The sequence below is a fragment of the Aphelocoma coerulescens genome, chromosome 10 (genome assembly GCF_041296385.1).
Source record: "Aphelocoma coerulescens isolate FSJ_1873_10779 chromosome 10, UR_Acoe_1.0, whole genome shotgun sequence".
Classification (NCBI taxonomy): Eukaryota; Metazoa; Chordata; class Aves; order Passeriformes; family Corvidae; genus Aphelocoma; species Aphelocoma coerulescens.
In genome coordinates this window covers 20,230,390-20,255,683 of record NC_091024.1, presented here as the reverse complement: position 1 = coordinate 20,255,683, position 25,294 = coordinate 20,230,390, and the positions used below count along the sequence as shown (strand labels likewise).

Sequence of the window (25,294 nt, the reverse complement as noted above, 5' to 3'; positions counted from 1 at the left end):
CTGAGGCGGGGCGCCGCCGGCGGGGGCCTCCTTACGCCGCCTCCGTAGCGCCCCGCCCCCGCTGGCTGCCGGACGGCGTAAACCGCTTCGGGAATCGCGGCGCGCCGCGCCTCCTGCACAACCTGCGTGCGGCCCGGCCGTGCGGTTGCGCCACTTGCGTAACTCGGTACGGGAACAGCGCTCCCGCTGCCCAACTTGCGTGCGGCCCGACCACGCCGCTGCGCCGCCTGCGTAACTCGGTACGAGAATGGCGCTCCTTCTGCGCAATCTGCGTGCGGCCCGGCGGTGCGGCTGCGCCACTTGCGTAACTCGGTACGAGAATACCGTAGGCGGCGCGGGGCGGCGCGTCGTGAGGGGAGATGGCGGGACAGCGGTTCCCTCACGGCACCGCCGGGCCGAGGCCTCCGGGAACGGGCCGGCCGAGGCAGCCGGGCCCTCGGGCAGCGGGGAGCCGGGGCGAGGAGCCCGCGGTGAGCACTGCCCTGGTGCCGGGGCCTTCAGTAGCGCTGAGCTGATGTCCGGCTGGGCATCGTGTCTGCACCCTCCATGTACGTGGTACTGCTGCTCCATCCCCTCCTCGGAGTTCCTCCTCACGGTGCCGTTGTTTCTTTGTTTCTTTGTTTCTTTGTTTCGCAACACCCGTGTGGGTCTGTGTGGTGTTTCCACTCTGCCCCAACAGCACAGTGCCTGTGGTCCCACAGCTCCTCTGCCCTGCCTCACACCAAATTTCTCTAAAGGCTCACGTCCAGCAATCTAGTCACCGTCCAAAGCTAGTAACCAACCCTAGTAGGGTTGGTCATTCTTTCTTTTTGGTGGAAAAGTTCCTCTGTCTCGCCGTGTTCCGTGCCATTCGCAGGGTGAGGTGTCCTCATCAGACCTGCCCGCAGCCCTGAGGCCGCGCGTGCCGGGAGCAGGGCCGGGACCCCCTTTGCTGCCCGGTGCACCCATCACAGAGGTGCTGTAGTGCGCAAGGGAGGTTTCCCTTTTTAATGAAAGGGAGTTTTTCTGGGCTTCTTTAGAAATCACAGCAACGTTCGCTCAGAGACTTCTGACAAAATTTGCAAGAGTTTGACAACTATGTGCCATAGCGCGTTGGCTGAGGCAGCCGATAATTTTCTTATTCAGTTCTGTGTTTTGAGTGATTGTCATCTCCTCAGACTCTGACAAAGTAAGCAGTAAAGGAGATAGAATAGTGGAAGGCTTTTTTGTTGATTTCTCTTTCTTTTTAGGATAGTATTTAGTCAGCAGCCATTGTCATGGATTCATGACTGGCCCTCAGGGCTCATTGGCTGCTCATCAGGTTCCCTTTCTTACTAGGCATTGCCATAAAGGACTTCCTCATTTATTTATGTATTCTCTCCCTCTGAAGTTATTCCTCAGAGCTTTGAGGGTGCAAAGGTGGGCAGGACAGGCGGATGATGGAGGCTGGAATTGCTGGTGAAGGAGAGGGTGAGAAAAAAACCTTCCTCACCTGACAGCTGATGGTGACCAGGGGCACTGACTGAGTTTGTGAGCCTAAAGCGTTATGAAAATGTGATGATCTTTAAGAACAGAATCCTGAAAACAAATTGGAGGCCTTTCTGCCTTCCCTGCTCTTCAGCAGATCCTTCAAACTGTTCTTTATGCTGGAATACCTTCCTGGTGTAGTGCCCCTTCACAGAACGATCACCTTCTCCTCTCAGACCCTGTTCAGCCCACCAGAGTTGCTCTGTTAATGTGTAACCCCCCTTTTCCTTTGCTCAGGTGGTCTTTGAGTTTTGTCAGTAGCTTTTTCATTTGAACAAATTTAATCGTTTCCCCTTCGGTGCTTTTCTGGCTGATGTTTGATCTGTCTGTGATTATGACATCTTGCTGGTTTCACACTCCCTGGGGGACACGCCTGCGAGGCTCTCATGGTTACAAGCAGCCCTCCAGCCCAGGCGGGTAGAGAGAACAGAGAAAATACCTGCCCAAAAACCCTGCTGCAATGAGGGCTTCACCTGTGGGACCGGGATATTTATAGCCTTGTCAGAGAACATCATAATTAGATGTGCCCACGGGGCAGCCCCAACCCAGAGCATTGTCACCGCTCGGGGACCCTGTTATTAGTCCCGTGTCTGGGTGTGACTGTGAGCAGCAATCTGACACAGCTACACCTTGGGGAATTAAGGCACAATTCCTCTTTCGGGTGATTAGTTTGTCACCTGATGCTGATGTTGCCCTGAAGACTAAAATTGTTTGGGTGGGGTTTTTTTGGTTTTTTTTTTGGTTATTTTTTTGGGTTTTTTTACAACAGGTGCAGTTTCCGCATACACGCAATTGAAGCTGCTGAGGAGGAGCCACCTCGGTTTGATCTTTGTAAGCTGCTGGTGTTCAGCCTCCATGGACAGTTCTGTCGGTGCATTTGAACAAGGCTGCAAAGGTAATTGTAAGATTTGTTTTGCAATCTGCCAACAAAAATAAGAGGTTTATAAAAAGACAAGTTCCCTCAGAGAACCTGTTCAGTTAAAGAGCTAAACACCCATTTCTTGGTCAACATTTATTTTTTAAGCCAATGGAGATCTAGATTTGTCTCAAACAGCAAAATTAGAGGTGAAACTGTCAGCTGAGAACTGAAGTCCAGCTCCTTATTGCCTGCCCTTGAGCCACCCCATGAATTCCAGTTAGAGGTAACAGAGAGGGACCCAGGGCTGTTGGATTCACAGGAGCTAACTCAGACTGAATAAAAAGTATTAATTAAATACCTGTTTAATTATGTAAATAGCAAGCTGATTGCTTCTGGGTCACTGCTGTGTGTCATTTCAAAGAGCTGAAATTGATCTCCATGAGTTTTCACTGGGAGACTTTTATTAAAAGCATGGGAAGAAAAGGATAAGAGTTAAGAGATTTTTTTAGAATGGAAAGAGTTAAAATTCAATGTCAACAGTTTTCCTTCGGTTCTTTTCCCTGGTGTTATGAAGTCCTTGTATAAGAAATCTTTTTCTTGACAGTTTTTTGGTATAAGCTGCTTGTGACTTGGGGGGGTGGCAGAGGGACAGTGGTTTTAATCAGTGTTCAGTTATTGGAAATGGAACTTGTTCCCTTTAGAAAAAACAAAAAAGAGAAAAGGTGGGGAAAAAAGAGAAAAGGTGGAAAACCCCCCTTTTTCTGCAGGAAGCAGACAAAGGATGTGTTTTTTCCTTGTTTGGAGATTAGCTATGGAGAGTTGCACATGTGGCCTGTGTTCTCAGGCCACTTGGAGCTGACAGACCTGTATGTGTGAGCTTTTCACCTCGCAGAATTTGCTTTTCAGACCATGGGCTTGGTTTGGAGAAATGAGGGCTTGCCAGACCCTCATTAGGCAGGAGGCAAGAGGGAAGGGAACAAGGGTGGGCAAGGGGGGGAAACAGCAGGGAGGGGTGAAAACCAAAGCTTCTAGCTCCCAAAGGAGCTCTGGAAATCTGTTTTTCTTACTTTGAACTCACAAGCTTGAAGCAATTGTCTTTACTCCTTATTAAGTTGAATTTCCATATTCAAATGAGCTCATTCCCTTTGACCTACTTTGGCCAGTTAAACTCTAGGCCAGTGCGCAGTGCAGGGAGGGGAGGAGCCTTCCCAAAGTATGAATTCCTTTATTGTTGTGAGGATCGGTCCTGTGTGTGTCTGCAGTGCCTGGGATGGACCCTGTAGCTGGAGCTAATGAACACTGGGCAGGACCCAGGGCACGGCTTGGATGGCAGGTCCTTGCAGCCCTCTCAGCTCCTGTCCTGTCCAGCACTCCCAACCTATTGTCCCTCATCTCTGCCTTCCCCGAGCAGCCTGGATTAGTTACTCGGGTTTTGTGTGTCCAGCTCACCCATCTGTGTGTCATACCTTGCTGTCAGGCTGCCTTTCCTCACAGGCCTCATGTAATCCGAGCTGGCCACTCTTTCCAGAGCCACACATCACTCCATGTCCATGGAATCAGTGCCTACCCGTGATATTCCACAGGAGCCAACGGCAGAACACGTGGGCTGGGTGGTTGCTACTGGTGTGGCTTCTCTGGGGCAGGAGAAGAAAAACACTGAAGGTAGGCTTTTTGGATGGATCCTAATAAAGGTCTGGAGAATTCAGAAAGTTTCTGCTGAGCCATGCAGATGAGCAGAGGAGCTCTAATTAAAATACAGACCCTGTGTTGTTCTCAGAAACTGGGCAACATTCCCCATCTGAGCTCTGCCAGCAGATCTCAGTCCTGGACTTCAGCACCCACTGCTGCTCTGCTCCGTGAGACACCCACTCAGCTTGGCCAGCACAGCTCAATCTCTATCTGAAACATCTCATGCTGTTCCAATTCTGGGCCCTTTTGGAGCAGAAAATGCCATCTCTCTACTAAATTGTGCCAAATTGCTTAGTTTTGGCTGCAGAACTCATTCTCACTTGTCACCTAATGGGATACCTGGGGACTTCCATCTACACTGTCAGCAACAGAGGAAGAATCATGTGCGTGCCCAGCCTCCTGCTAAGCCCCTGATTATATAGTGATGTGTTAATAACAAACACTCTTTCATGTCTTGGCAGTTGCAAACCTCTCCTCAGTAGTGCAGTACTTCAGAAGTAGAATCACACGGGAAATATGCAAGTCCCAGTTTTAAATAATTAGTATCAGCTTCTCTGGCAACCCTGTTCCCAGAATGAGAGATGGGAAGAGTCTGAAGCTGCCAGATGCCAGTTGTGTGGATGTTCTGCAGAATCATGTTCACGTTGGAGAGATTTGCCATTGCAGAAGTGTTTCTGCACAGAGAATCTCTCTCCCTCCCTCCCAGGTTATGAATCTGCCTTCCTTGGAGACCTTGCCACCTCCCAGTTTTTGAGAGCTCAGCAGTGGGAGGTAGAACTGTTTCCATCTTGCCTGAGACACCAGGGCTGGAGCTGGCATCATCCATGTCCAAATTTATGCATTTCTTTCAATTGGAGCCAAATTGCTGGATTTTGCAGTGCTGGTTGCTCACACCCTGTGGTGCCCAGCCTGGCTTCCAGAAAATCCACAGGAACTGGAGCAGGCGTGAGCCACCACCTGTGCTGGTGAACACCCCGAGCAATCAGAGGTGGTGGCAGTGACTGCTGAGCTGCTTGTTTCTGGAGCAAATGGTCCAGATCAATAGAGATGGAACAACTAAAATCTGTGGGAAGAAGACAGGTTAGGAAATTATCCTCAGGAAGTGAGAAACTTTGGTAGGAAGGTGTTTTGACTGCATTTCCAGTCTGGCTCCTGTGGGACTCCAGCTGCAGCATTGTCAGGTGCTGAGAGCTGCAGCTAAACCCCTGTTTATCTGTAGGGTGTGGCCCTGTAAACATGAGAGTGATTAGATATGTTAGGGGTGTGTTGCGTGCTGTTCAGAAGAAAGGATGGGTGTATGTAAGCAGAGCAATGCTCAAAGTGTTTTCAGCTTGGCAAGGTAGAAGATGGATGACAGATGCTCAATCTTATCTCTGGGAAGGAATTCTGAAATCCAGACTCAAATTATTCTGCAGTCCCCTCCATCCATCCAATTTGCATACCCATTGGTGAGTGCTCTGTGGGTTGTATCTCATTGTAAATACTTTGGATTCCATATTATAGTTGCTATTATTTATATTCACATCATTTCAGCACTAACGGCAGTGCCAGCGTTGTTGGGAGTGAATGTGCCTTGAAATGTTTGGTACTGGTACTGAACCTGACCTAATTCCTGTGATACAAAGGGCATTGTTAAAACCTCATCATTACCTCAAACTAACAAACTGGTGTAATACAACCCCACCAGCAAAATTACATGCCCACAGGGCAACCTTTATTTCTGTTGATGCCTTAGGTTTTAACTTTTATATTTTTGAAATCCTTTACTGCCTAGTGGGTAACTGAAGTTCGTGTGGCCTGTTAGCTGTTGTTCTCTCATGCTGGTCAGACATAACAAGGTTTTTAGGTAGCCCCTCAAGGCATCACTGTTACTGTTGCAGAAAGCTCCCAAAAGCTGGATCCTGGAAAAACCTTTGATTTGCAGCCTTTTAAGGCTGGAGTTGAAGCCCTTGCTGTGGCAGAGGACTATGGAAGAAGGATTTAGGCAGGCCCGGAGAGGTGAGAATAGAGAAGCCAAGTGTTTGCTGTGCTGTAGGGTCTGTCAGCTTGCAGAACTCTATGTGGGGGCTTCTGAGGGCACTTTGCAAGGGACAGGACAGCCTCAGGTCAGATTTCTGTGAGCAGGGGAGAGGGAAAAGGCTTTATGGCTGACAGGAGCCCTACAGTTTTACCAGCAAAAATGCACTGGAGCTCTCCGCATGAACATAAGCTGTTCTGTTCTCCCTTAGTGTGTGTCCCATGCATGTCTGGAATAGCCAGTCTGGGTCATGGGCACGGCAGTGTGTGTCCGTGGGGAGTGGTTCTCTCCCACTGGCTCAGCTGCCATTTTGCCACTCCAGTCACCCACAACAGTGTGGGAGAATCGCTCAGGGTGGGGACAGCGTGAGGTGACATCAGCTGCTCATCCTCGGGGATCCTGCCTGACAGATCACGTCACTTCCCACAGAGCAGCGGCAGGGCCACCTCTGCTCCACCTCCTGGTCCCTGTCTCTTCCTTAGCACCTTCCAGGCTGTGCCACAGCTCCAGAAGCTGCACAGTGTGCAGCCAGGTGCACAGTCCTGCTCTCTCAGGGGCGGCTGATCTGGATAGGATGTGCCTTATGCAATACTGTAAGCTGGGTGTATTTTAACATGCCAGCTGAAGCCCTGAATGAGGCTTTGCAGTGAATGTGTGTATTGGTGTTCTGAGAGGCAGTTGTTTGAGAATGTCACCGCTGAGACTGCCAAACCTATTTGTGTATTTCATAGCTCATACTGTAAACTGCTCACACGCCCCCCGGGTTGTGCATTAACAGACACAGCTCATAAATAGCACTGCCTGGCAAAGCTGTCAGCTCTAGATCTGTCCACAGAGGTTTGGGCCACGGAATTTGCTGTGAAAAAGGTGTCCCTGGTATTTTCTTTCTGTGTGAATGCAGGAAGCATAGGACATGGAATGCTTGGTGTTAAATGAGACCAGAGCTAGTGGTTGTGGCTGCACGTGGAACCGGATTTGTCTCAGTTGGTAAAAGAAGTCTCTAACCTCTTCCATAAAGAGACAACAAGCAGAGATATAGAAACGTGGTTGAGAAAAGTGATGCACAGTCAGAACACCCAGAATATGTTTCATAAAATAAAGAGGGGGTGGAGAAGCAAAGGGGTGCTGAAACTGGTTGTGTGGGGAAGGGCTTGAATACATCTCAAAGAAAGTATCTTATGATCTTGAAATGAGGCTGTAAGACACTGGAAAACCACAGAAATCCAGAACACAATAGGTCCTTTTATAAGTATTTGAGGTCTGTTTTTTCTTATGTGAATGTGTAGGTATTGCTGAGGCTTTGTGAGCATGAAATTCCTTTTTCCTTTGTAGTTCTGTGGCACTTCTAAGTCTTGTGAGGATGTCTTGCCTCTAGGCTGGGCATCAGGAATGACAAGTACTAACCAAAAGAGATCAAAGGGAAACCCAGGTGGATTCCCAGGGAAATTGCTGGGTGATCAACCAGCTCAGGCTCCAGAGACTGCCTTTTGCAAGTGTGCATGTGATTTACTCTGTCTCCATTCCCTGAGCTCAGACTGAACTTTGTTAGTGCTGCACAGCTACTAGTGCTGCTTCCCTGCCGCGTCCTCAGGCTACTTGGGGTGAGGGGGTGGTTGATCTCCCTGCCTCAGAGCACAGCACATCTCCTGTAGAAATGGCTGGTGGGCACTGATGGACCATGGCCTTGTGCTCTGGAAGACAAGGGGCTAAAGAGAAGAGAGAAGGCACTGGAAGCCTCTCCATGGTGGACATACTGAAAAAGACTCTTCCTCCATCATCTTGTACAGAAGGAAACAAACCAATGCTTCTCTACTTCTGCTGCTCTCTGGATTTCAGAAAGGACTGCTGTGGCATTTCCCTTCTCAGAAGAGGCCAAGACAGACCGTCACTTTATTCCTTCCCCTTTTCCTCTAGCTGAAACATCCCACTGCAGAAGACCTCAGCAGCGAGTGACTGCTCCATCTGCTGTCTGGAGGAGGTCATTCGTCTCCAAAGGGAACAACAGACTTTCAGTGATTCCTCCTGAGGAATCAGCCACTGACAGAACATTCTCCTTAGCCAAACTCAGGCTTACAAGGACAGTTTTAGTTGCTCGTTAACCTCAAAAACTATACAGTATAAAAAATAACCAGGAAAGAACAATCTGTTGATCTGGACCAGACTCTGTACAAGGAAGAGTTGACTAAAAAGGAACCCTTCAGCTCCAGAGCATTGCTGTAGAGGGCTGTGAATTCCTTCATATCTAGAGGGTGAGCAGGGAGGGATGGCTCTCCCTTTCCCAGGTATCTCACTGTTCCAGAGGTGGGATAGTGGCCCGTGGGAGTCTGCACGTGCTGTGACTGTCTTGTGTCCTGCTCTGGAGGGGAGAGGTGTTACTGAGCTTGGTTTTCACTTCACGTGGAGTGCTGAGGTGCCAAATATGGAGGTGTGTGAGGAAGCCTTTCCCAAACAAAGCTCCCTTACAGGAAAAGAGCTGATAATCTTTGGAGTCTGCTGTGGATTTAGCACTTAGCTGGCAGTTGAAGGTGAGAAAGACAGGTCTGGGCAGCTGCACAGGACATGGGGCTGGGAAAGGGCACAGCTATGCCCTGAGCACCTGATGAGCAGGCTTTGAGATTATCCAAGGAACTGTGCTACCAGATGAGGAGCAGGAGCCCGTGGACAGCTGCATTTGCAGCCTGCTCCTGTCTCTGTCGAGACACAGGTGCTGAGATGCTTCTCACTGCTGGGCTCTTGAGTTTTCAGCTGGGCACCTGTCCAGCCATCCATCACTCCTTGGATCTGGTCCATGGGAAACCAAATCTGATTTGAGGGTTGCCACTGCAGTGGAGATATCAAACAGACACCTGGCATTTAATACAAACCGAGGGAAATTGGGGCTGAAAATAGAACTGGGCAGTGCCTTGAGTGCTTTGAGTCTGTGCTGGAGCTTCTGCCTGGGGTCATGGCCCTGTGGATCAGCTCAAGGCAGAACCAGCTTCTTGGGTGTAACTGTGGAAAAATGGATGTGGGGCAGCTCAGAACCTCAGGTGAATTGGAAGCCAGTGCAGGGATTTTCTTTTTTCCCCAGGATTTGATCACATGAGGAACAATGGAGCGAGCGCTTCTGCACTTTGTGGTACGACTGACAGATAGTGCAGGGGAGGCGAGACTGGCTTTGTTTTCAGCTGTGAAACCCAGGAAGGGATATGTTCTTTGTGAATTAATTAATCTGGAGAAAAGGCAGTTTAACTATTTGACAAAAGATTCATTTCCACCCACTTCCCAGCTGGCAGCTTAGCCATGGACTGTCAGATTTCCATCAGCCTCCAACATTCCGACTGAAATAACAATTTTTGCTTGGCAGGGCAGAGAGTAACAGTTGTGAGCCCTGTGCTGCTCATGGGTAACAGGTAAGGGAGGTAGGACAAGGTTCTGCCCTGCTCCAGGCAGGGCTGGTTGGTGCTGCATGGCCTGTTCGGCAGATGTCATGAGCAGGAGCTGAACTTGAATCCCTCTGAGCAGCGATTTTAGTTTGTTTCCTAGGCTAGCAGGTTTCAGGGATTCTGCTCTTGACCTTGTTGTGAAATGGGGGGAATGACACCGTCCTTCACCCCACGGGAAGGACTTTCCACGTGGGTTATTCAGTGTCTCAGCAGCACAGCAAGCAGGGAGGAGTGGGAGTCAGTGCAGTGCCCAGTGACATTCTCAGACAGGCACAGAGACATCTTCAAGACAGAAGTTGAAGAAAATCATAATCACAAAGCCACCAGTCTGCTAACAAGAGCTGGGGGAGTATGAAACCTCAAATGAAATCCTAGTTTGTAATAGCACACAGCAGATACCTGCTGGATTCCCGAGGTTGGGACTTGGCCCAGGAAAGGTGTGTGCTGCCAGTTCAGGGGCTGTTGGGATGTAAAAATGCCAGATTCCTTCCAAATATTTGCAAGCCTTGAGCCAAGCCCTACCAAAGAGACAACCATTAGGGAGACATTTACATCCACGTGACACACCCACAGCAGGTCTTATCCCTCAGTGATAGAGGTGACCGTGTCACCTGTTGCCAGTCAATGGAGTGGCAGCAGAGCAGTGGCTTTCCTGTCCATGTCACTGCTATCAGCAGAGCAAAGATGTCTCTAAATAGCACAGGAATGTTTAGCAATTGTGGTCTCATGTGAAAAGTTCAAGCTGTATTTCAAGGACAGAAGGTCTTCTAAGAAGGAAGAGATCAAATCCCCAAGGAGCTGTTGGAAAATGCCACTGTGAGTGTCCCCCAAATGCCTTCAGCACATTCTGCTGAAGTGACACGCTGCAGCTTGTGTTTGTGTGATGAGGAAAGGACACAAGGGTACAGAGCTGGGACCCTGGGCAACATCACACATCATAAATACCACAAGGTAATGGCAAAATGAGATCTTTATTCTGCATAAAAGAAAATGCAGAAAAAGAGGGCATCAGCCAAACTTTGTGTGCAGTTAGCAGGAATCTGAGACCAAATTGTGCAAGACACACAGTTGTGAATATTTGCTGCTCTGTCAAGATTGAGGGCTCCTGAGAAGTCTCAGTGCCTGCGGAGATTTAAACAAGCTACTGCAGCCCCTGGAAAGACTGGCCTGGGAGTTGCACAGTGGGAGACTCAGATGAGGTGTTTCTGGGAAAGTTGGAAGGACAAAGCAAGGAGAGGGATCTGTGTATCTCAGACAAGACTGACCTAAGCCCAGTGAATCCAGATCTGTTCATCCCTCAGCTGTCTAAAAGCAGAAAATGCTTTTTAAAGATTCCTTTTGTCAGTTCTGGCATTTTGATTTTCATCTGCAATGTTGCCCTGGAGGCATGAACTACAAACTTCAGTCCCTGCAAAGCTGGGGCTCTGCAAGTGCCCTCACATTAGTGGGATTCATGTCTTTGCTGGAGTAACAGGCGGTGTGAGCTCGGGAGGGAGCTGCGGGCAGTGCGGTGGGGTTGGAGCCTGCCAGGGTCAAAGTGAGTGAGGAGCTGTGAGCACTGACAGGAGAGCTCTGTCAGGACAGTGTCACTGTCACCCTCCTGAGGTTAATGCTGTGGTGCCAGTCCAGCAGCTGTGGTGATCACAAACTGAGTGGAGACAGAGTGAACAGAGGGGAATCTTTGGGGCTCGCAGAGCTGGACGTGGCACCCTGGCACAATGTTTGATGCCAGGGTGGGTGTATATGGTCAGTGATGGAGTCAGGGGCATGGAGACCTTGCCCATGTCTGCTTTGGATTCGATCTGTTCCTTGCCTAGAGCATCAAAAGGGGCATTTCCTCACATTGGTGTCTGCACACCCTGAAGCTGGTGCTCTCGATGTTACCACAGCCAGCAGTGGTGGAAGACCCAAGACAAAGCAGAGAAGCACTAAGAGAACCCAAATTCTCTATCACCAGCACACAAAAGAGCATGTGGAACTACCACCAGGAGGTCCTGCCAGTGTTACACTGCTCTTTGTGGACACGTGGGACCCAGCAGAATCCACTGAGCAGGTAAATTCTTGCTCATATGTTTTGCTGACACCAAAAATACACACACTCACTGCAGGTGTGGGACAACTGAGACCTGGAGCACAGGGATATGTGCAGGGATGTGCTCAGCAGCAGCAGGAGGAACACAGACCTGCTGCCTGCCATGGAGGATGGAGCAGAGTCCCAGCCCTGTTACAACCCCATGTGAGCCACCCTCCTGTCACCACAGGGCCGTTGCACTCACCCCATCTGACCTCCCACACAGCACGCACAGGAGTTTTCACAATGGCACCAAAAGAAGGAAGAACCTTCCCAAGCCTGGAGAAAATCCCTTTGGTGCCAAACCCACTGAGGTCAGGGCAAATGAAGGCTGGTGTTGCAAGGGATGTCTTGGCTGGGCAGATCTGTAAGGATATGTAACGTGATGTGAGAGACATGACGTTTATTTCTGCTGTCTCAGATGGATGTGGCAGGAAGGAATATTGCAAAAACCCACTTCCCAGCAGCAGGTGCTGGTGCATGAGCCAGGGTAGGGCCTGAGGACACATCTGGCCAGATGCTGCGAGTGCCCACACTGGGGAGAGCAGGTCTGGGACATGGCACAGTGCTGCTGCTTCTTGCTCAGAGGGAGCCCTGGGCTTCTCATTTGCATTTGGGCCAAATGAAATGTTCTGGTCAATCAAAATCCCGTTTTATTTCGTTGGTCATTTTTTCTGCTGACTTTATTCCAGGAACTGCAGTGTGGTGCTGAACGTCCTGCGGGTGTAGCTGGGTCTGGCTCTGACACTGGTGCCTCCTGCAGTCCCTTGCACTGAGGAAGGGCAGGAGTGTTTCCAATTTTCATGACAGCCAGGAAGCCTTTGCTTCCTGGGAGTGGTGTTCTCTGGGGGAAGGCTGACTTCTCCAGCACATTGCTCTCCTGACAGGGTGGAAGCACTCAGCCAGGCCTGGCATCATCTCTTCTCTGTATCTAATGAAGGGGCTGAAGCCCTTTCTGGATCTCCTGGGGATGGGACATCTCATTTTCACCCACTTGGAAAGGAAAATGGCAACTGTGGATCAGCTTTATTTGTTCTGTCTGTGCTACGTATCTGTATTCATGAAGCTCCTTTATTCAGATCCTTGGCTCCCAGTGCTAGGAGCAGTAACTTGCCCTTTAAAATGATAATAGTCCCAAGCAAACTCCCTACAGAGACAAAACTTGTCATTGCTTTGCCTTTGGCTTTGCAAGTATCTCGTGTTTCTCCTCCTAATGTGCTGCGCTGATGGGTCTGGCATGAGGTCTGCAGTGTGAGCATGGAGATGCCCGGAGCACAGTGCCCAGGGCAGCGTGGGACAGGAGCAGCTGCTGAGAGAGGCTGTACAAAACCTCTGTGATGGTGGTACGAGAACAGACCAGGGAGTTTTTGGCTGCTCGACGCCAAAAGGTGCAGCCAGACCTCACGTGGTGAGCAGAGACCGTGTCCAAGAGAGGGATAACGGCTTTATTCCACACTCCTCTGGCAGATGCCAAACTCAGGCCCTCAGCAAAGCCTCTGTGAACCTCCTCACCTTTATCTGAAGTGCCCAGCGTTGCTGGAAAGCTGTAGGTAGGCAAAGACTTCTGCCTCTCTCTGCTCACCAGAATCCCTCAAGGCGCAGAGAAGTCGCTGCCGGTTTGGGTGGTGCCGGGGTTAGCCCTTGCTGGGCGATACCTGACCGCCCGTGAGCCTGTCCGGGGGCCGGGCCCGCCGGGCAGGGCAGGGCAGGGCAGGACAAGGCAGCCCCGGAGCGCTGCGGGTGCCGGCGCCGGGGGTGCCCCGGTGCCGCGGGAGAGGGCGCTGCGGGCCCGCGCTGCGCAGCCCGGGCTGGGCACCGGGAAGCGCCGGGGAACCTCCGAGCGCTGCGATCGCAGCCCTCGGCGGGGAAATGCTGCTGGAAACTTCACCCAAGCCGGCCCGGGGAGGGGAGGGGCAGATCCTCACTATCCGCGTGTGAATTATATTGTATTTAGTGCAGGGGTGTCTCTGCCTTGAAGGGTGTTTTAATGGATTATTGCACTTTCGAGTTCAGCTGCTGCTCACCAGAAAGGATGGTGGGGTTTGATTCATACCATCAGATATCTTTTCCCCCTTCTTGTTCTGTTTGTGCCTGCAATATATCCAGTCCTGAAGGCTGTCACTAGAAAGGGATGTTAGAAGTGGTCCGAATCTACATCAGAAAAGGTATGTCGTGTCACAGGCATCCGTTCTCTTCCCATTTCCATGGAAACATGGACTTCGGTGGTGTCAGGCAGAGCAACCCGGCAGGATGTAGTGGACTCTCTCCAGGAGGGGCTGCTGGCAGCAGCACACAGAAATGTGCCTTGGTCTCTTCAGGTTTGGAAAGCCCAGGTAGTCTGGTCCTTTAGAGTAACAGCACTCGAGAGATCGCATCAGAAACGACAGCTGCGACAAACATTTAACTCCCTACTTCCCCCTTCCCACCCTGCCCTTCCGCAGCCCAGTGCCCCGTCCAGTCCCGCAGAGAGCACTGCACACCACAGGCTCCGGTTTTTAATTTCCTGGGGGGCACAAGGGGTGGAGAGCACATCTTGTGGCGGCTGACAGGCTTTTTGTTCTGCGCCAGTCCTTTTATTAACCCCCCGCTAGATCATTCGCTGTCTGTGCTGAGCTGCCCCCGCTGCGATGGTGATGAGAGTGTTTGTAGCAGCAGGGCTGCCGGGGGGGATTACGGGGATCCCGCGGACCGGAGCGAGGGGCCGGGCACCGGGACACAGATTGCTGCCGCAGCCTTGCCTCCATCTGCCCCCGCCTCGCCCGAGACACCTCTCATGGTCCCTGCGGCGACAGCAGTTGTGTGTCTGATCCCCCCGTGGCCATCCCGCACCTCCCGTGTCCCGCCCGGGAAGGGGGTGGGGGTCGGCAGGCCGGCGGGGGGGCCTGTTGCACATGGATAGGGATACGGTGGAGGCGACGGCCAGAGCATCATCTGCTGTCCACACCCTGCCATCCCACAGCCTCACCCAGCCCCTTTGATTTATCGTAGATCTTAAGCAAAAGCAAGTGTTTCCACTCAATAATCTTGCCCAATTCCTCTTCTGTATTTAGGGCCTCAATTCCGTAAAACATTTATCCCAGACATGGGACTGCGCAATTTATGGGAGGAATTGAGATCTTTCTGAGCAGTTGCTTCCTTTTCCTTTTGGATCAGACTGCTGTTGGTGGTTGATTATTCAAACAAATTAATTTGGGATGCACACACAAGTTCTAATTAGCTGCAATTATTCACTTATTTCCCCCCTGCTTCCCTCCTACATCGCCAGAAATTAAAAAAATATCACCCTAACACAGTGTGCCCTGCAATAATTATCCCTCGGGCCAATCCTGAACCTCTCAATCTACAATCAATACCTTCATCTGTCAGCCACAATTAATTAAACACAATCCCACTTCCAGGGCTTTGATTCATATCGCTCCAGAACATCTTACTGGGTATTATAATCCAGACTGATGCTAATGCTGTCCTCAAGTGGAAGGGAGGGGCTGACTGAGATATCAACCCCCAATTTCATTAAAAGCCAAGTGATAGAAGGGCTCTCGTTGTGAGGTGAGTGATGAGTAGGTGGGACTGTATTCTCCTCTAGAGCCCTGCTGCTTCCCAGGGGTATAATGCTGCTGGAATGAGGCTGGGGCAAGGCTGTTGCTCTGGGTGGGGAAGGGAAGCTGAGTTAGACCAGCATGATGGTTTTGCTGTCCGTGCTGTCTGTGTGAGCGTGTTCTGTTCTACAGAGGCTTCTTTTTTCGGACAGTGGTTGGGATTTTGGAATTTGATACGTTTTTGAACAGTAATTCAATATCCAAAGGCTGTTTAGAGCTTCCCGACAATGGTCTGTGGTGGTCTAAGCCAGAGCTCCAGAGATGCTATAACAAAGCTCTTAAAAACAGTAAAATTGTTTTTCTTGAGATTCTTCTGGTGCTTTTAATAATCCTCTGTTCTACACATGGAGTGGTAAAAGCAAAGAGGGATGTAGGGCCAAGCCACATAGGGATTGGATCCAAGATTCATGACTCCCTTCCCTCTCTGCTGTCTCCCTCAGATAGGCAAGGAGGTCAGACCTAAAAGCGGTGATTTGAATCTATTCCAGGCCTTAAACCTGAGAGCCCATTCCCTTTTTGCTGATGCTGGCCATGTGTCTCAGCCAGCATCCTCTCCTAGGATTGCAGCCCTCACATTCCTTTTTACTCTGATTCAGAGTCAGGCGCTCTCCTTCCCTGATGCCTGTTCCTTGCACCTTCACCCTCAGGACTTCAAAAGCCTCAGATCCAACATCCAGGAGCCTGGGGGCAGCTCCTGTGATCCACAAAGGGCAGGCAGCTCAGCAAATCTTCAGACGATAAGAGAGAATGATTTCTAACTTTGAGCCACCTGGAATAAAGTGGAGTTGATGATGTTGCAGGGAGTCGTGACCCCAGGACTGGGAACAGCAAATCTAACTATGTTGGAGCTCTCCAGTAGGCCTCAGTGTCCAGTTTCATCAGTGCAACTGTCTGGGGGTTTCCAGGACATCTTCCAAATGACAGATGTGTTTTGTTTTCTGCCCTTGTAGGACAAATGACTTCGGAGCCATAATCAAAGGGGAATAGGCAGGCGCTGTAGGTCAGCTCGGGATTTGTGCTGGCTCTGTTGGAGGAGAGCCCAGTGTTTGCACAGAACAAGCAGGAGCCTGTTTCCAGGGCTGGAAATGTTACACTTGGCCATCCCAGCAAAATTTACACCTCGGTGGTACATAATGGAGGCAGAAAGGTATGGAAAACCTTCCCCTCTGCCCGTGTCCAGGGTCAGCAGGGACAGCAGGGGCCCAGAACTGCGGCAGCCTCGCGTGAGGGAGCTGCCGAGCAAACCACAGCCTTCGCTTGAATTTGGGAGTTCATTCCAGTTCAGTGAGGCAAGGGATATTTCCATGCCTGCTCTCCACACAGGGCTCTGCTGTTTGAGCTGCACCAACAAGCCTGTTGCATCCAGAAATGATTAAAGCCTGAACGTTTCCTAGGCAAATTCTGTGAGTTCGATAGGACATTCAATTAGGGAAGAGGAATGAGAGCACGCAGTGTGCTGGGAGCTGAGCCTGCCTCTCTGACAGACCTCACTGAGAACTCACAGTGGCTTTGTAGGGAGGAACAACCACCATGTGAAACTTGGAAAATAAATAATTAGTTGGGATTTTGCTGCCTATCTTTTCCCAAAGCCCTGGTTCCCACCTTCTGATGAGGATCAGAAAGCTGTTGCTTTATCTGCACTTTAAGCTTCAGCTTGTAAATAGCAAAATCTCTGTGATCAGAATGATTTTAGGTACAATGAAGCCAAAAAAATGCCAATTTCTCTGCTATCCACCTAAGAAAATGGAGTGATGGGTTTGTAGTAGAGCAATAAACCACAGTGCCTTTGTGGGTGCAAACTGTTAGCCTGAGGTTCCCTGCAAGACAGAGGAACAAAGGCCACTTTTCTTTCATCAGCCACTTGAGCAATACAGACCCCCCACCACCCTCCCCGAGTGAAAGGCTCTGCTGGTGTCTTTATTGCCAGGAGAAAATGAAAATTATATGCAAAATATAGACGAGAAAATTCGTATCTCTGCGTTTGAGTGCCGTGCTGGGTATGACATCACTGGGAGCCAATCAGCAAGCTCCCTTTGTGTCTGGCTTTCTAATAAAAGCCACTTCATCAGAGTAATTTGCAGTAATAATTTATTCACCTTCTAGGAACGGCACCACCTGACTCCCTGAGCAGCCAGGGAGAGTGAGCGGGCAAAGGTCCCGAGCCCCAGATGTGGCTGTGCCCTGGGTGAGCACAGCTCCAGCTCTGCCTTGATAAGAGTTGCCTTCAAGTTGCAAATAAGAGAAGTGATCACTTGTGTTCATTCATTACCCCATGACTGAGCACCCCTAAAGCTGCTCAGTGCTGCAGGTGCCCAGAGCGCAGAGGATGGTTCCCAGCAAGAAAAGGGGCTCTGGGGTTGGAAGCATGGCACTGGGGCCACATAACAGAACTCTGCAGTGCTGGGCAGGGTGGGAGGGTTCCCCTTGCCCTGCAGAGGAGCCATGGTGCGTGCTTTGCATGGACACAGGGAAGAATTTGGCCTTTTGAATTTGGGGTTTGTCTGGGCAGGGAAGCCTGTGCTGGGGGCACAGAGAGAAACTGAGGCACCACAGCAGTGTGTGCAGTTCAGATGGCTGGTGCTGTGCAGGGGAGGATCCGTACACACGGGAGTGTCATGGATATGGTCATGGATATGCCCTCTGGCAGTTGTGTCACTAGTGCAGCTCACAGGAACCTTCTTTGCAGGCTGGCATAGCTCAGAGCTCCTTGGTGGCATCCAGCCTTACAGGCAATGAGTAATAGCTCTGTGAGCGAGGACAGACCCCACAAAAAAGAGCAGCAGTCTGTGGGATCACTCCCTGAATCCCAAGAAAATGTTGCTTCGAGCAGCACTCCGGGGCTGAGTAATCCGGTTGTGCAGGAGACGTGTGGGCTGCTCGTCCCACGTGTCTCTAGTAGGAGCTTCACTGTGCCAGAATGTTGTGTGGGAGGCTCTTCCAGAGCCGTGTGTAACTGCTGCACTGGATGTGTATTCTGGTAGTGTAAAGTCTCCTAATCAGATTCTGCACACACAGGGCTGGATTTGGAAACAGAGCACAGAGCACTGAACAGAGACCAGCCCATGAAGACAACCCAAACAAGAGATCACTTCTACCCGAATGATTCATTCTGTTTTACAGTGAGCAAAAGCAGCAGGGCTGGGAACAGCAGATGTCCTGAGCTGGCCAGAGGCAGCCCAGGCAGACACACCAATACAGCCATCAGCACACAGGTAGTGGAGATCTCAACTGAAGATGCAGCCAGACAAAAACCCAACGGTTGTTGGTGGCAGAGTGAGGGGGTCTTCATTCTCATTGTGGGCAACAGCAGCCCTCCTCTCTGGCTGAGTTGTCAGCATTGTGTCTTATGCAGCTTTTGGAGATTTTGAAAGAAAAAAAAATCCAAATAATTCAACCAGTGGAGTTAATTTGCTCTGTAAATCCTGCTGTGAGTGCATCCAAGCAGGCTTTGTGTCAGAGGTTTCTCTGGTAGCTCCCTTGCCTCTGTGTGATTGATCCTGGAGAGCAGGACAGCTCCTGGTGATAAATAACCCACGTCTCAGCTCTTCCCTCGGGAAGTGCTTAGCCAGCAGTCCATACTGTGCTCATGGGGTCCATTATGATTCACCTTGGAGGAGCTGCCTGAGGAGGTACAACCTTGTTGGAGCTTCTTGGGAGACTCCCAAAGATCAGATCCTGTGCCTTTATGGCTGTTGGTGTGCAGGGAAGTCTGGGGAGCCAGAAGCAGTGTAAAGGAGGATTAGGGGTGAACATGTGCTCCCCTGGGATTCCCAAATAAATCTAGCTGTGCTCTACTTGGATGTGTTAGTCTCCATGTGACAGCAAGCCTGAGGGGCCCTAAATGTCTTCAGTAAGAGAGGGAGGTGCCTGGCCCCTTTCTGAATCCAGGCTTTCCAGGTTTGCCATTCCAGTCCATCACTGAGGTTGAGATGTTTCCTTGGGTACCTCCAGGACCACCTGCAGCAACCAGGAGACCCTGGGTGCAGCCCCCGTGGGTACCACAGGCTGGCAGTGAGGGGTATCCCTGCTGATGGTCCCTGGGAGACCCTCCCACCAGCCCTGATTGTGCTGTGACACCCACTCATGCTCTTTTGGTGACTCCAGGGACTTGGAACACTGGAGGTGCCATTCCAGCTGCAAGGCAGGCCCTGGCCCCTACTCCCATACTGTAAAGCAGCACTGGGAGCTTTGGGAAGTGTTTTCCTGTTCGGATTTCACCCATTTACTTGGTTAGGTTGAAGCACAGCAGTGATAACTGGGGAGGGCTAGGGCTGTGGTGCTGCCCCCAGCCTCTGTCTGTAGGACCCTTTTAAGCCTTGTTTATTGATTTACTTTGAAACTACATCCTTGGCTCAAATGAGTGCAATCAGAGGTGGCAGAACTCCAGAGCAGAAGAGTTTATAACATATTTTCTAGGAATTGCATGTCATATCTGAAGGGGAAATGGAAGGGTAACATAAACACACACAAAGCCTGGGGATAATGGCTATTACTGTGTGGAGACAGTGGTCTCGGAGCCTGGAGTGATCTGATGAAGTCTGGTAGTGGGAATTTGGGCTAAGCTGTGCTTTGCAGACTGGATTCTTTTATAAATGAAGCTGTGTAAAAGAAACTCTGGACTGCTGGGTCAGGTAAACAGGAAAGCAGGCAGCCTGCAGAGACCAGGCCACCTTGTCCCGACTAACTGCATTTTATGGAGCCTGGCTTTTGGATAACCTCTGCCACTCATCCTGGCACCAGCTGATTGAGCTTTGCCTCTGGGGTTTGTACCAGAGATGTTAAGGCTCCTCACCCCATCACAGCACCACATCAGGTCTGTATAATATCTTGCTTCCATCAGGCATTGTGTACTTCAAACCTGAGTGGTTTGTCTTTGTCGTGAACATGCAGACAGAAACATAATGTTTAGACCACTTAAATGCCTCACCCTCTCTTCTCCACTGACTTGGCCAGGCATTTCCAGGTTGTAAGACTGACTCATTATTAGCCTCAGATTAGGCAGCAGCAACACTGCTTAAACCCGTCTTAACTGCCAGAATAGGCCCTTTAATGCAGCCCTTTTGTTCTTGGACCATTGTCCCAGTGGTCTGTTCCCAGCCCCCCTTCCCCTTGCTCAGCCTGGGGCTTGCTGGACTTGCTAAGAGCCTCTGTGGCTAGAAATGGATCTGCTTTTTTTCAGGATCTCTTTGTTGTCTTGAGCTCTCAGGGTAACTGCCTAACACCTGCAACACTCCCACATCCATGTGTAAATTGCCTGCGTCCCTCGCTGACAAATGAGAGGCCATTGCCAGCGACAAGGTAACCTGGCATTCCCTTCGTGCTGCCTTCTGCTTCCCAGCCAGCTCCAGGTGAGTGGGTGAGCTCAGCCCTGGCGTCTGCCCAGCTGGCTCTGTAACCTGGGGTCAATTGTGCCTTTCAGGATCCCACTGCTCTTGCCCCTGCAATCACAGCCACGAGTCTGGCTCTTCCAGCACCTGGAAAGCAGCTGAATAATGCTGGGTAGGCTCAGCTTCCCACACAACTCCCTGCCAGCTGCAGCTGTGGGCTTGTCTTTTCCAATCTATGGCTACCACTAGCACACTGACATCGCAGTTTGCTTTCTCTTCGGGTTTGGTAGTGACAAGTCTACCTGTTGGTGGAGGGGAGGTTTGTTATTCCCCTCTGCCCGAGGAGGACATGGTTGCCCCTGCCTCGATGGATCTGAGGCTGTGCCTGCCCTGCCTGACAATTCTCAGGTACTGTCAGCTACTTCGCCTGCTTCATCGTTGGCCACTCGCCCAGCCCTCCTCTCTTCCTCCTCTGCGTTCCCTCTTGGGGTGACCTTATTTACAAATTTTGCATATTTAATGTCCTGCTGATGACTCACAGAGCGATCACTTTCCTCTTAAACTGTCCTGCACTGTCTAAATTAATTCACAGTCTGCTTTCTGACAGCCCTTCCTGGACACCTACCTCCTGCCTTCAGCTCAGGGGTTTTAAATCTCCTCATGCTTGCTTTTCCCTGCTCCTTTCTTGATGTCTCTTTCTCACCATCCACTCACCCCCTCCATCCTCTTTGACTTGACCTTTCTCTAAATACCCATATCTGGGCTCTGCTGAAAGCTGGATGGTTCTGCCCAAAGGTTATCTCTAAAATCCAACTCGTCCTCCCTGTGCACCCAGCTGAAATCCCTTTGGAATGCCCAGGTTTTCGAAGCAATCAGATATCTGCCACACTTATCAGTGCTGTGCAGAGTCCCACACACCTTATCATTGGGATTTTCCTGGGAGCCTCTGACAGTGCAGTGTTAAAGGGTTGTGTGAGCGAGTCTCACCCAACCTGTCACCTTCTCCCTCACGCTCCCTGTGAAGTGCCTGTGCTGTCTGCAGGCGGCCTGTCCTCCTGGCCCTGCTCCATCCAACCATCAGCTGGATTTTCCACTGCAGAGATACCAGTTTGTCCTGCCAGCCATGCCAGTTCCCATCTGCCACCACGTGTTTCTCCCAGGTTACTCCCTCTGCAGCAGAGGAGCAACCTGTAAACACCGACAAAGCCTTTTTTCCTTCTTCTAGATCCCTGCTAAAATCTGCTGGGCTGCACTGGCTGCCCACAGCTCCTGCTACCCAGTGTCTGCCTTCATGTTTGTGCTCCTTTGCCTGTGTATGGTCTCTTTGTGTCCCCTAAGCGTGTTCTTGGGGTGCGGGCACACTTCTGAACGTCCCTCTGTGCCATCAGCAAGATGAGACCATCGTACAGCCCATAATGAGGGAGGAAAGTGGAATCACTGGAAGCCTGAATGATGAAGTCCGATCATTTTGGTTTCTGAGAGCAGCAAACACCAGGCTGGTTTCAGGGCTTGCAAACCTCCCGATTCCCAGGCCCATTGTCCGTGGTGTTGCCTCTGTCAAACACAGCAACTCTGGCTCTCCTCCCACAGATTATCTGGGCATGCAAATGACCTCAGACAGATACACTGTCATTTTCTCATGCTGTGATTTTCCTTACACCCCCCTGCGGGACATGACAATAAAATTACCCCTCTCATTCCTTTCCCACAGACAATCTCGCAGCGTGTCAGTCAGCATCACGTGAGCAGTCCCCATCCATTGCTCCTGGGACCCAGGGGGTGATTTGGAAAGGATCTGCTGGGCTGTCACTCACCTCCATCTGCCTTTAGGAGAAGGATTCTGGGTTCCATGCTGTTTCCTCTTGTGCCTGCATGGCTCTTTGATCACAATTTGCTTCTCAGGCCTTCAGAATCACAGCTGCCCTGTAAGGTTTGCCCGTAATCCTGCTGACATGTTGTTCCCTGGCAAGCTCTGGACCTACTTGCTCCCAGTTTGGGATTAACTGCTATTTCTGATGATTCTGCTGTTGCCAGATTTCCCATTTCTTACCTGGGTTAAAGAGCTGTTTGGGTCTAAAGTACTCCTGACCTTCTCTGTCATCTGACCATCCACATTTTCACTTCAAGATTTCATTATTCAATCCATTTCTCTCTCTCTCTCATTTTTGTCCCCACTGACCCTTGTGTACAACACACAACCAGACCTGCACCAGGAATTTGTGTGGAGAGCCTGCATGAGCCTGCAGCACTCACCAGCACTTGCCAGCAAGGTTCCTGTCTGGAAAAGAAAAGCAACAGTGCTCTGACATGCCAGCAAGGTCTGTATCAGATAAACTCATGTGCTTTCTCATCTTCGTCCCCAAAAGACTTCAGACATGCACCAAAGTTTGCACTCCTGGAGCTGAGTTTGAGCTGGTCAAGCCAGGATCAGAAATGCTTGCAGGCAGGAAGGTTTATACTCAAATGTTTCCCTTCTTCCCACTTACTGCAGTGTGTGCTTCCAGGAGCAGGATATCAGAGTTGGTTGCCAGCTGCAAGCCAGTGGCCATGTGGTTCTTTCCAGGGCAGAGCTAATGGTGAGATAGCCCCTTGCTAGTGGGGTGTGGAACCACTCCAGGAATCCTCATCTGTAGGAGAACTGTTGTGCAAGTGATGGGGACAGCGAGTGCTTGTGGGTGGCTGTTACTGAGCACGGCAGCGTGTTCTGTGGGTATGAGCTGTAACAGTCATAGAATCAGAGAATCCCAGCCTGGTTTGGGCTGGAAGGGACCTTAAAGCTCATCCAGTGCCACCCCCTGCCACAGGCAGGGACACCTTCCACTGTCCCAGGCTGCTCCAAGTCCTGTCCAACCTGGCCTTGGATGCTGCCAGGGATCCAGGGGCAGCCACAGCTGCTCTGGGCACCCTGTGCCAGGGCTTCCCCACCCTCCCAGGGAACAATTCCTTCCCAATATCCCATCCATCCCTGCCCTCTGGCAGTGGGAAGCCATTCCCTGTGTCCTGTCCCTCCATCCCTTGTCCCCAGTCCCTCTCCAGCTCTCCTGGAGCCCCTTTAGGCCCTGCAAGGGGCTCTGAGCTCTCCCTGGAGCCTTCTCCTCTCCAGGGGAGCACCCCCAGCTCTCCCAGCCTGGCTCCAGAGCAGAGGGGCTCCAGCCCTGGAGCAGCTCCATGGCCTCCTCTGGACTCCCTCCAGCAGCTCCAGGTCCTTCTGCTGTTGGCCCCAGGGCTGGGGCAGCTCTGCAGGTGGTGCCTCACCTGAGTGGGGCAGAATCCCCTCCCTTGACTTGCTGGTGCAAAGCTCCCCTGTGCAGAGGCTGTGTCTAGATCAGGTAACTTTTGAGAGGCCTGAAAGGTCTGAGCATCCAAGGATACCCTCTGGAGAGCGGGAAGGGAACACAGCCCATGAAGGCTGAGGAAGACATTGTCCAGAGCATAGAGGAGGAGTGTCTGGAATGGGAAAGGCTCCCTGGGCACAGGACACACTCTCCTTGCACCACCTGCCCCAGAGAAAGGATCGAGCAGGTGAATTTTCCCACCTGGGTCTACAGAGCCCATGTGAATGCTGGAGTTCAGAGTTCCACTCCCTTCCCACATCTCCTGTGTCTGGCAGAGAGGGAAAAGCACTGAGGGAGGAGTACCCCCAGCTTGCCCTGAAAGCAGGGACTAAATCAGACTGCAGTAAGAAATGACTTCCATTTTTCTGTAATATATTTTGTATTTGATAATATCAGGAGTGACGTCCTGGTCAGATGTTTCAGGAAATTTAATGACCAGCTGTGAGAGGGGACCTTGGCTTCACCTTCCATCTTCCTGGCTTGCAGAAGCTGCCAGCTCATCACTGGCACGTGCAGCAGCACTGATGTTGCCTGGGGGTTAGCAAGGGAAAGTTTTCCTAGGTCCTTCTTCTCCTGCCTGAATTCTGGGCAAACAGGGCTCACGAATCCCTGTTTGTACAGTCAGAAAATGTCATTATTCCCTTCAATTATAATCCCAAACTGAAAAATTCATTAAGGCAGGTATTAAATTAGGCAGGTTTTGCTTGAGTAAATATTTACCATTTGGGAGCCTAATCTATTCACTTAATAATCTAACCCTTTTTTTTTTTTTTAATTTTTGGTTTGCAAAAAAAGAATAATGTGTGTTCCATTAGGAGCTGCCACTGGCTTAAGAGGATTTCACTCCCATTTTATGGTTTGGATCAAAGAAGATTTATTCTTGCAATAGATTTAATGATTCTTAGCTAACATTGTCTTCCCAGCTGCAGTTGGACTGTAATAAAAAAACCTTCAGCTTTTGTTAGACTTGCACATTCTTGGCTGCCAATAATGATTAATCTTTCCCCCTACAAGACCAGCTTATTACTTGAGTTTGACTTAGGAGCTGCCGTTCCCTCCGGAGCTTGGTCAGAGCTTCTCCCGGCGCAGCTCCGGAGCAGCACAGGTGTGACCTCAGTGCCTCCCTTGGCAGTCTGTCTTTGCCCCCTAATTGCTGGTCTGTGGCACTCCTCCACACAGCAGAGCTATTGTGGGGGTGGCAGGGAATTAATTGCAAGAATTCCTGAATACTTCCATGCATGCAAGGGCCCTCGGCATCCCAGCAGGGAGGATTGTCTAGAAACAGGGGTGAGGAGATGGGGGGGGAGGGCAGCTCCCACTCCTCCCTGACCTTGGGCAAGCATGGGGAGCATAGATCCTCACCCCAAACCACTGCGAGCTCCCAGCTCTACTTTTCCCTTTCCCACAGCTCCCAGGGGCACAGACTGTATCCCAGCCATCCTCTAAATCGACAGGGAGGGATGGAG

General features: G+C 50.8%; 1 long non-coding RNA gene across 1 annotated transcript; it reads left to right on the top strand.

Annotated features, from left to right (window-relative positions):
* Window positions 1–420: 420 nt before the first annotated feature.
* On the top strand, window positions 421–20,502 carry LOC138116636 (uncharacterized). The gene is made up of 3 exons (XR_011154258.1): window positions 421–548; window positions 2,276–2,401; window positions 20,346–20,502. It is a non-coding gene; the product is annotated as an uncharacterized lncRNA (long non-coding RNA).
* Window positions 20,503–25,294: the final 4,792 nt, after the last annotated feature.